General features: G+C 30.6%; 1 protein-coding gene across 2 annotated transcripts in view; it reads left to right on the top strand.

Annotated features, from left to right (window-relative positions):
• Nucleotides 1–3,598: 3,598 nt before the first annotated feature.
• Nucleotides 3,599–10,753, top strand: part of LOC117792128 (elongation of very long chain fatty acids protein AAEL008004) — a 46,155-nt gene continuing 39,000 nt past the window's right edge. The window contains exon 1 of one of the 2 annotated variants that reach the window (XM_034632119.1): nucleotides 3,599–4,001. The gene's annotated coding sequence lies outside the window, so the exon portion shown is untranslated. The remainder of the gene's footprint in view (nucleotides 4,002–10,753) is intronic. The other variant, XM_034632124.1, reaches the window with a different exon arrangement.

Below are 10,753 nucleotides of genomic sequence, written 5' to 3'. Positions count from 1 at the left end.
AAAATGAATTTCTGTAGTTTAATATTTCAGAATTTCATATATTTGTTAGCAAATTTCAAATAAATTATAAAATTAATAAACCCTCGTAGGTTTATAAATTTAAATAAAATAAAACAAAAATTGTATGAGTTATCTATTTAATTACAAATATTTTTTAAATATTAGCTAGTATTTAATTTATTGTTCCGTTCTTAGGAATAGTATAAGGTCCATTTTTTATAGTCCAGTTAAATTTATTCAGCACAATACTTTTTTTTTTATTTGTATACACTCTTAACCAGATGTTTAAAAAAAAAGGTAGTATATTTAGAATGTTACAGAGAGTTCCTTGATCAAGTAATATGTTTAAATAATATATAGCATATTTCAATACAAAAAAAAAGTTTTTCTAGTTAAAAAACTTCTTCAGGTTCACAAAATTTTTTTTAATAGTTTAAAATGTTTTAAAAACGAAGAAAAAAAAATTATTTTCGTAATGGAAACAGGCTTAATATTAGACAAAGAATATTGTCAAGATAGTTTCTATTTCACTACATTATTTGCCTATAATTTTGTCAATTTACAGACACTTTAAATTTTCCACAGTTGCTATTTCAATAAATTCAGTTTACAAATTTTGTTGCATATTTTTAGGCGGCGTTTTAAAAATAAAATACAATTGTATTGAAAAACTAAGCTTGTCTTTGAATTGTTTATTTTAAAACCATATTGCTTATAGTGTTCAAAAAAATACAAAACACATTTAATATTTCAAGTTATTAATGTAATAATTTTTTTTAATAAACTAATAATCAATTGGCATTTTAGATTTGACAAGATGGCCGAAATTCGAAAATCTAGTAGGCGAAAATTGTTAAAAGTAAGTAATTTATTAAACTGATTAAAGTTCATTTAGCATGCACCTAACTAATTAGCAATTAAACACCTTTATTTTATAATGTTTATATGACTGTTTACTATGTGCATGATATTAATTTGTAACCCCAAATGTCAAGTTTACAGAGAGCTTACACAATACCGAATACAATCAATTATTCAATTAGTACTTGTATAAGGTACTTTAAATATTTTAGGATACCCCGCAATGCAGTTGTCAATGAGGTTGACTCGCGGTCAATAGACAGGCGCAAACAAAACAGTTAACACGCCATTACCAAGTCAATAAATGGCCAAATCTTGTTTATAGCCGTCGATGACGATTTAACACTGTCCCATGTCCCATCCGTTCAGACTGAGGGGAGGTCCCAGAGTTCATTGTAATTTCAATATGTAACTTTGCACGTTGCACCGCAAAACGCAGTTCAAATGTCGATCGGAAATAAATGTGACAATCTGAAAATTGGAAAAACAGTTGTGTAAAGTTGTTAAGTCCTAAGTCTGATCAATATTAAACTGACATAACTTGGTGAATATTCAAACGAATTTTAAACGGAATGTAATTTTTATCATGCTTTGACCTCTAAAATCATGCTGCATTCAAAGTTAATTAATTTTCCTAAAAAAATCTTTTTCTTCTTAGTTTCATTTTTAAGGCATAGGGTCCCCCCTTTGAATTTTTGAAATTTGAAAATTTCAAATATCAAGTTTTCACTTTTAATCAACTCCTTATATCGTAATTAGTATAAAACAACACTTTAAATTCGATTCTGACGAGTTTCATTTTTATGTAAAAAATCATGTCAAATTAGACAAAAATTTTGACTTGTAAAGTTGCTTGGTCAAGGATTTCACCGACTTTCAACTGCCATAACTTTGTCAAAACTGATCTGATTTTCAAACGGAATGTCGTTTTAATCATGATTCGGCCTCTAAATTTATTCTGCATTCAAACTTAATTTATTTGAAAAAAAAAATTTTTTTCCCTCTAGATCTTGGTTTCGTTTTCAAAGGGTCCCCCCTTTGATATTTTGAAAATTCAAATTTTTAAATAGCAAGTTTTCACTTTTAATCAACTCCTTATATCGTAATTAGTATAAAACAACACTTTAAATTTGATTCTGACGAGTTTCATTTTTCTGTAAAAAATCATGTCAAATTAGACAAAAATTTTGACTTGTAAAGTTGCTTGGTCAAGGATTTCACCGACTTCAAACTGCCATAACTTTGTCAAAACTAATCTGATTTTCAAACGGAATGTCATTTTGATCATGATTCGGCCTCTTAATTCATTCTGCATTCAAATTTAATTTATTAAAAAAAAAAATTTTTTCCCCTCTAGATCTTGGTTTTATATATAATAAATACAAAACAGTTATTTGCCTCTTTTAATACCATACTCATTTCTGAACCAATTTAAAATATTCAATTTTAGGTAACAAATTTAAAATATAATTTAATTGTTATATATTTAAACTGATTTTAAATTATACCTTTCTTTTGACTGATTTTAGTCAACGTTAAATAATTAAATAAATACAAAATATTTAGCTATTTTGCAGCTTGGCTGGTCAAAAGTAAAGGAGCCTCAATTAAGTAAAAGTTAATAACAATACATTTGTTGGCTTAACATAAAAATTAACGATTACTACACAAACAATTAATTATTGGCAAACAAAAAACTGGCAGCTGCCTCTGATGGCTAAAACGCTGCCCTGTTGACCGCCTGTTGCTGCCAGGCAAATATTTAACACCTCCCTCCCCCTTGACCTTGCTAAAGTGCAGTTCGCGCCTTTTGTTTGCCCAGTTTATACAACCCGACGAGCTAGAGGGAGGGGATGGAGAAGTGGGAGAGGGGAGGAGGAGGGTGAATTGCATTGTTCGTTGGCCGAGTGTCACTTGAAGTTAATTAGATAATCGCCTGGTTGACTGGACTTGGCCTAAACGCTAGAAAAAACCTAACGTACAGCATGTCTAAAAAATTGTTTAACAAAAAAAAAAAATCAGATATATTTAGTTAGTCTTAACAAAGAACAGTTGATTAAAATTTAAAAAAAAAAAACTATGAAAAATTACTTTAAATTAAAATGAAAACTGATATGATAAAAAAATATTTTAAGAATATTATAATAAATATAATAAAATATAAAGCCATTTCTATATACATTTTTAATTATAATGAAATGTTCTGTTTATAAGAAACTATGACGTTCCCTGATTTATATACTTTTATTTTTGGCGAATACAATTGCCTGATATACTGTAAAATGTGCACTGTACATATGTATGCATGTCCATGTAGCTGTTGCACTTGAACTTCAATCGGCTTGAGAACAGAAGCGCGCCCTCTATCGGTGCACTTAGTGTGTTTGCATTCATGGGCTAAGCACAATACATGCACTTAAAAGAGGGGAAGGAGAAGCGTTGAAAGCTCTTGTGGAACGTAGGGTTGCACTCTGTGAGAGGTGTAGTGATGTAAAAATGCCAACAGAACATCAGTTTGAACTTCAAATTTAATAATTACCAATATCGATGTACTATCGATATTTCGTTAACATTACACATCACTAGTCAGAAGCTTTTTTTGGCACAGCGCCTTTTAGTTCTGCGCCTGCTCGCCCGCACATATACATACATAAATATATTGCTGCAGCTAGCTGCGCTGCCAGCGTTCACGTCCACGTCAGCGTCGCTGTCGCGTCGCCGCATTGCGCGTTTAACAGGCGCACCGCGCAATTTGAGCTCAGTTTCATTCAGAAGTTAAGCTTAAACGCGTCTCTCTGTCTTTGTCTCTCTCGCTGCGCTGCTGTATTCGGTATTTTGCACTCGGCACTTAGCACTCGTTGCTCATTAGGCAATTGCGCAAAATAAAATTTTTGGATTTTTACAAAGTTCTTGTGAAATATTCGGGCATACATACATATGTACATGTGAGCATTAGACACACATACATACACACATACTGACTAAAATACTTGGCTAGACTTTGGCCGTGCGTTATTTTTGTGTTTTGTGGTTTTTGCGGTTTTCAGTTCCAGTTTCAATTGATTGCAAGCAGGAGCGGCAACAACAACAATCACAACTGCAACAACAACAACAACAATCTGCAACACACAAAATTGTTGGTAAGTTTTCTTCACATACGTTTTGTGCTATTACTTCTTTTGCAACTGTTTTTTGTTGTTGTTTTTCGCTGGTTGCTATTCGCTTTATCCAACAAGCTGGCAACACTGCCCCAATAACGAAATACCTCACATCAAATCATAAACAAAGCACATGCTGCAAAAATGTAGAAGAAATCATGATTTCACACTCTTGACCTATTAAATAATATGTAGTTAATTATACTAAAGTTGGGTAATTATTTGAAGCATTTACAAATTACTTTATTATTTATTGTTGTTAATTAATCATAATTTAGCAACAATTTGTTGCCAATATTACAATTCTTTTGCAATTCTTGTTTCCTTTCTTTCTGCCTTTCCTTTGCATTTCCTTGCCATCGCTTTTGTTAACAGCTGACTTTTGTTTACATTGAGTCGGCTCCAGGGCTGCAAGCGCAATTTCTATGCTCTCATGCTGGAAGATGATCTGTGCAGCCATTGTTCTTATTTTACTCAGCTACATTACAATAACTGTTGCCAATTAAGCTATTTTATAGCTACATTCCTCTGGCTATTTTCATAGCACGGTTGCTAGACTAAATCTCTTAAGTCCCTGGAAAATAGCTAAAATATCTAAATTGCCAACAGTGGTTCCTGAGCTATGCGTTTAGTTTATATCGATATTCTGTAATACTCTGTGTCAAATAAGGGGAATATTGTCATCATTATGATTATTTGCTTATTAAAATTCAGCTGAGCAAAAATGTCAGGATCCGTGACGTGATAAATGATAAATACTGCCATAATTATGAGGTGCCTTAAAAGAACCTACTTAAAATTAATACAATGGGTGCCTATAATAGCGTTTTCAATGAAGAATTTCATGTAAAAACTGACAGAATAATGGAATTTTTATAAATAAGTACAACATTATTCGTTAAAAACCAGACCGTCTTTTTTTCCAAATTTACGTATTTTTTTTATGTTTTCCTACCAGAAATAGCTTTGTTTTTTCTCTCTCCATTGTTCTTATTACTTATTTGCAGTTAATGGTTATGGTTGCCATGTAGAGTTGCCAGGTATAAGTGTGATTAACAGATTTGTGTTAACTGATTGCTCGTTATGCAGTTCAATTACAACACTGTAACAAGAGCAAAGAGCAAAAAGCAACAACAGAAGATACCGCAAATTAACAGACACTGTGGAAATCCCCATGAAATTAACCCATGCTCGTCCATGTCCAACCTTGGACTTGACTCTTGCCACCATCGTTGTGACTCGTCCGATTCACCAGCCTTGCCAACTTGATGTCACATTATGTCCATAAGTCCGATGATGAGAGGCAACGCCTTTGTTTGTAGTTTTGGCCCTGCTGTTGCTGTTGCCAATTTAAAACAACTTTTGGAACAACTTTCAAGCGTTTATTATGTCTGGAGAGTTGAAATGCATGTAAGAATGTTTTATGCATCGAACCTGCCTTCTTGCAATATCAATCTGATCTCATATTGTATTTATAAATAGTTTGATGTTCACTTCCGTATTGCTTATTGAAATGCGGAATTGATTGAACTTGTTAATGTTATTGGCTAGGTAATGATAATGGACTCATCGACCGGTTCCTGCATATCTCAGAAAAAATCCCTGTTGACTGGCCTGCGGGTTTTTTAAGGAACTGTAACAATCATAATTATGTTAAAATTATAATCGTTAAAATGGAATCTTTTTTTGCTCATTTTTATTTCAATATCTTAAAAAATATTTTTATTTATAATAAAAATCCAATATATTTATAAACATACGGAATTTCGCTTTCAAATAATAAACACACACTCATATTTGTATATTTTTACTCTATTCCGCGTGCTTTGTCGTTTTTTGGAATGCCACGCACGTAATCCACATTTCATATGAAATTTACAGACTTACCCTTTAACTGACAAGCGATCCTCAGTGCAAGATCTAAAGATCGCGCTCACTGATCTCTGATCACACAGCGGTCAATGTTCTCCGTTCTCAGCCCATTGCAAAAATTCCCCAAACATAATAAAAATAAAAAAAATATCTTAGTTGTAGGCGTTGAAATTGTGGTCTCCACTCACTCTCTATAAATAATTCAAACGCACGTTTGTCTAGAACAGGATCCGCTTTTCTGCGTGGGGAACTTCTTGCTAATTTGTAAACACAACAACGAACTGACATTGACAGCCAACTGTGATTTTGGGCATTCACAGAAGACCAGAAAGTACCCAAGAGAGACAGAGCATTGCGATAGAGAACGCTGTGCGTTGAAGTTAATATACAAAACTCTTAAGTAACACAATTTTTGGAAATATGTTCTTAATATGTAAATTAATCTATTTAGTACTCAAACAACACTGAGAAAAAATAGCATTATGTTCTCTTAAAATAAACTTAATGATCTATTGTCATCTTTCCATTTATAGAGGCGTTTAAAATATATCATTCATATCCCAACCAACTTTAAAAAATATGGTCCTTAGATATAATCAAGTTATTTTGCCAGATTTTCACTGCCAGATTTAGCATATTTTAGAATTTTGTAAAGTTATCTAACTTGACGAAAGGGCATGTGATCACGTAGATTTTAATCGGTTAGATAAAAAAATTTTAAGCAATGATTCTCAAACTGAGAAATGGTAACTCTTTTTCTGGCTCTTTAAGTTTTATAATTTTTCTATTCAATCTAACCTCAATTGTTGATAATTTGGAGATATCCCAATTTTTTTATAATAAAATCTTAAGCACTAAACAGTTAAAATTTCAATGCGACATCGTTTTCTGGTTAAGTTTCGCCATTTCGATCATTCTTTTTGAAATTAATATAATTTAATTACCGTGAAAAGTTCTTTTAAATATTATTTTCAAATTGTATTCTAAACTCTTTGTTTTTCAACTGCTTCTGCTTAAATCGTAATCAAATAATTTTAGCAGTAATTGTTAAACAGTTAAATGATCTTCCCTTTCTCTGGCATTACTTATACGACGTGTGTTACGCGCATCAAGTGATTAACTCAGTGGAATAAGCACTTTGACTTGTGGTCTGTTGTGTTATTGTTTATCTGGAACCTTGTAAATTTTCCATTTACCCCATATTGGATATGCAAATTTCTCTAGGAAATTCCTGTTGAACAATTAATGTACATATTACATGTAAAAACATACAATTAAAACTATCAAATAGGATTTAATTTGAAATGGTAAAATGTATCATTTAATTTTTATAGAAATATCTACAAGGAAATTTCTGGTCTGTAATAATAAATGATTAAAAATATTATTAAATGACAATTAGATATGCAATATCTTAGGAAAATCTTAAAGACATTTTCTGGTTAATAGTAAATTAAATTTAAATTTAAAACTCAAATTAAATAACTGTCAAATGGAATTAAGATAACTATTTCATTGGTAAAATGTTTAATCACTTAAAATTGACTATCAAACTGTACAGTTTGAAAGTTCAACTGTTTAATTGCGCATACGACGCGTGTGACACGTATTGAAGAATAGAACTTTGGTAGAATGACCCCTTGATCTGTTGTGAAATTGTTAACAAAGAATTCGAACTGAGAAAAATGTGAGAACTTTGTTTCCGTCATTTGACGATTTACGAGTGTGTAAGTTAAATTGTATTTTGCAAATGCGTAAATGAATGTAGGTGCAAATGGAATTTGAATTTGTTGCTGCTCTCTCTCTCTCCTCTCTCTGGGCAATTGTTATGACTAATGAAAACAATTAACAGAGTTTTATCTGACAACGCAAGTACGTGTGCAGCATAATTAAACATTGAATGTTGTTATCACGAATCATCAGCTGACAGATATTGCCGCCAATTCCAGAATTAATATCCTTTCTGATCGGACTTCATAAACAGTTTGGTTTTTTTTAAAACAGCTGATTGCATTTGTGAACTTCAATTAAACTACTAAACTGTTGTTGTTCCTGTTGTTGTTGTGGAAATTTACAAAATCAAAACAAATTAGAAACATGATTGATAGTTACAAGTGGAGTCATGTCTAGATATTACCTGTAAATTGAGGTAATTATCGCGCTTAATACAAAACAACTCAACACAACTCAATTCGAAGCGACTCGACTCTGCAACAACAACAACAAGAGCTCGAGAAATGCAACAAATTGATTTCAAAATAATCAGCCATAAATGCCATACTTACACATAGAGAAAAATTCATAGTAAACAAAATCAAACGCAGAGCGTATTTAAATTAAATATAAAACAATTGATTTGAATACAAACATATCAAAAAGTTAAGACTTTGACACAAAGTTTTTTATAAATTAAGTGAAATCAATGCAAAAAAATACTTAGTACTTAAAATGTCCAATTTGGCTAATCTTTATTTAATTAAACTGTATACAAATTAAATATTTTATTTTTATTATTTTATTCAACTTAAAATAGTAAAATATATGTGTAAATATTATAATTAAACATCCTTTTGTAGGTGTAAAAAATACATACAAATCTATTTTTCTGTCTATATGAATATGAATACTTAAAGTCCAGCTCAAAAAGTCAGTCAGTTGGTCAGCAAACTTAACGCATGCATGGCCAATTAATTGGCTAACCTTTGACATGCTTAACGCTTTTTGGCCACATTCTCTGCTTGTTAATTCCAACTAAAGTTCAACTCAACAACTCGCTCGGTTCAGCTAATTAAGAAAAAAAAACATGAGGTTCAGCTTGTTAAGCTATAAAAAAGACTTCCCTCTCTATATATGACAAATAATGTAATTACAATCCACACAAGTGTATACATATTTTAATTACACTTATGCGCACTTAAAATGTTTATTATCCATAAGAAAACATGCATTTCAAAGTCAGCTACTCACTTTAACTGATTAACCATTACATTTATTCAAGGGCGGCTTACACATATCCTCAATAAATAAACATTCAATCTATAAACCTGTCAATATTGAATCGGTTTTCATGCGGAATTACTCTTTTAATGTGGCTTAATTTAGAGATTAAAACAGAAATAAAAACTATTTTCTTACACAACTTTTCATCTTTATTATCATGACATTGTTTATCTGTTTTTGTATTAATATTATTCGCAATTTTCTTATGTTTCTATTGTTTACACGATTTTTATTTCTTTTTAGACCTTAAACTTTTGAATTAGAATGGATTTTCTTTGCTTTGAATTAACTAAATGAATTTCTTTTTGTTAATATATATATACAAAAAAGTTAATTTTATTTTTCTAAAAACATAGTGCATGAATGTTTTCAAATGTCTTAACTAAGTTAAAGCTGATCCGTTTTCAATATGAAATGACTTACTGATTATGATTTGACATCTCTATTAATACAACAATTAAAAACATATACATTTTGTTTTTTTTAATCCTTTGTTTTTTCCTGCTATATTATTTTGAAAATAAATATTTGTAATTTAAATCCGATTGTCGCCAATTCATTTAAGAAACTGTAAACCCGTTAAGTGGTTAAAATAACAAATAGAAAGATGAAATGACTAATGCATATATTTTAAGAACATAAGATCATTAAATACAAAGATCAAAAGAAACGCTTAATTTTTGTCAAATTTCGCCAATTACTTGGGGGTTAAAAAACAACTTCATATTTGGCTTTAATTCCTCTAGAAATGTCTAAAGTGATAATAATAATCTGTTTTGCTACGGAAACCAGATATGATATAAAATATGATTATAATTATAAAAATTATGGTTACTAGTTGTTGTTAGCTAGAACGCACTTAAAAGTTGTTTTTGATATAAATAAGTTTTGATATTTACTTTTTTATTTATTGACAAATAATGTATAATTTGTTACTTTCAATGCCAAATGCAAATTAATAAATTTAAATAATTGACTGACTTGTTCTTCAGGGTACCGTTTTTTTTTGTAATCCTTAATTTGGTTTGAAGCCTTAAATGCACATTCGTTTAAATGGTCATTGAGAAAGTTAGTGTGTTTGTTTTGCTTAAACAATTAACAGGCTTGTCATCTTCCATTCATTTGCTCATTTTGTGCATTTTTTGTTATTTGTCTAACCCAAAAAGCGCTAATGCAGGTTGAACTTCACAATTCTCGAGATTTTGCAAGTGCATCTAAAGTGTTAATTATTTCCGTTTGTTTCGCAGTTTTTCAGTTTTTTCTGGCGACGCGTGCAAACAATTTGCAATGAATTAATTAGGTAAATACCAGTCGCAGTTCCATTCTCGGCTTAATAAACAAATAACATTACACGAATCGCACAAAAAAAAAATAAACGCACGCGCATTTTTCTGTCTATTCCTATAGACATTTAGTTTTTTTTTTAACATTCTTACATTTGATTTATCAAATTTAGCTTGTGCTATTGCTTCCGTAAGAAACAGCATCATAAACAAATCAAAAATGTATGAAAGGTTGTCACATTGACATTGAGTGATCAGATCGTTTTCTATAGTATGATAATGATATAGTATGTAGTGTTGCCATTTTGTAATTGCCCAAATATGACAACTGTAAACTGATACACATTTTTAGCTATGTTTGTGGTTCAGGAAACTATGATTTTAAGTTCATTAAATGCTAATTTTGGTTAGAGATTTCTTTCATTTTATGGATAACTTGTTGCCATATTCAGATTTTTAGCTAGAGTTTGGTTGTAAGCTTGTATTCCCAGATTTGGTAAGATTTCTATTTGTATTTTTGTAAAATATTTGAATTCACATTTTTTTTTATACAGCCTCAAAACAAATTTTATTTCAGTC

This window comes from Drosophila innubila (assembly GCF_004354385.1).
Source record: "Drosophila innubila isolate TH190305 chromosome 3R unlocalized genomic scaffold, UK_Dinn_1.0 2_E_3R, whole genome shotgun sequence".
Classification (NCBI taxonomy): Eukaryota; Metazoa; Arthropoda; class Insecta; order Diptera; family Drosophilidae; genus Drosophila; species Drosophila innubila.
This window is presented reverse-complemented; position numbering and strand designations above follow the sequence as displayed.